Genomic DNA, 1,562 nt, shown 5'->3' on the forward strand with positions numbered 1-1,562 from the left:
TGGCCAGGACAGAGCAGACCGTGGGTTCTGGAAGTGGATGCGTGGAGCAGCTTTTTACTAAGACAAATGGAAGTACTTAAATATTAGGCATCCAGTGTGACTGCAACTGTGCTTTTTGGCTTTATGGCTGACTGCTTTTAACCATACCACTCACCTCATTTCATGGTGACTCAGAGACACTGCAAGTATCTTTAGAACCCATGTTCTAGAAACACACAAAAATGGTGCTGAACGGAGAGCAATGCTGCCAGATGATTCCAGAGTGGATGGGGTTTTCTGAGAGATGGAGAACTAATAGCCAGGCCCCCTGCTTTCAGAAACTTAGAAATAAGGAAGGGAGGTAGAACTGACCTGGAAAGACAGTTCTATGGGTTTCAACATGAGTCGATAGAGGCTAGAGTTAATATTAAGTGGACCACTTAATATGGCTCTGGCCCCAAACCACAGGGACTGTAACTGACTCTTAAAAATGTCATTCAAGTTATGGGCACTTTCTAATTATTATAACCCATTTACAAAATTTATTGGGCATGGACTGTGCCAGGGATTATACAGGTGCTGAGATTTCAAAAAGAAGTATGAAAATATCTTTGCCTTCAATGAGCACACAAACCAGGATGGGGGGAAGGGTGGGGACAGGTAGCCTGGCACTGTGCTGTGATCTGTGATGTTATGGGCTAAACTCAGACAGCTGAGGATGCACACAGGAGGAGCACTCTCCCCTGCGTTGAGGCGGTCAGGGCAAAACAAGACCCTAAGTGTAGGCTATCCAGGTCAAGGAGGCAGGGGGCGGGAGAAGCCCGTCCAGGGACAAAGACCCAGAGCTCAGAGTACACCAGCGACTATCCCAGTGGAGTCCAGACCAGCGGCAACAACATCTCCTGGGATCTTGAAAGAAACACACACTCTGAGGATCCCCCCAGACTTCTTGCATCATACACTCTGGGAAGCAGGACCCAGCAATTTGTGTTTTAACAAGCCCTCCACGTGCTTCTGATTCAAGTTCAAGTTTGAGAAACCCAGAGAACAAGATTTCACCATGGTTGAGTGGCCAGAAGTATGGTTGGAGATGAGGGTGGGGAGAGGTCACAACAAAACCTATGCAGTCGAGGTTTTATCTTTAGGGTAATGAGGCACTTTCGAGGACTTTGAGGAGAGCAGTGACACAACACTTTCCTTTACTTACATAAGTGTTCCTCAAAACTGCTGAGTGGGTTCAGACCTGTAAGCCTTTGTATTTGCTGTTTCATTTGCCTGCAACCTTCTACCCTTTGACTTTAAAAATACTAATTCCATACTCATGTCGCAACAGAAGAAAGGGTGGGGGAAAAAACTGTAACTGCAATGTATACATCTAAGGATGACCTGACCCCCTTGCTGTACAGTGGGAAAATAATAAAAAAAAAATAAATAAATAAAAAATAAAAATACTAATTCCTTCTTGTCATTCAGATCTCAGTTCAAATGCTCCTTCCTCTAATTACCCAACAATAAATGGTCCTTCTGCTCCTCCCTCTCCTGTCAGCTCGTTTTATCTTCTATATATACATTTTTTTGTCTTC

The sequence above is a fragment of the Sus scrofa genome, chromosome 14, assembly GCF_054392235.1.
Source record: "Sus scrofa isolate SSC_HxYL_T2T_F1_AM1 chromosome 14, Sscrofa_HxYL_maternal_Yorkshire_Landrace_v2.0, whole genome shotgun sequence".
Classification (NCBI taxonomy): Eukaryota; Metazoa; Chordata; class Mammalia; order Artiodactyla; family Suidae; genus Sus; species Sus scrofa.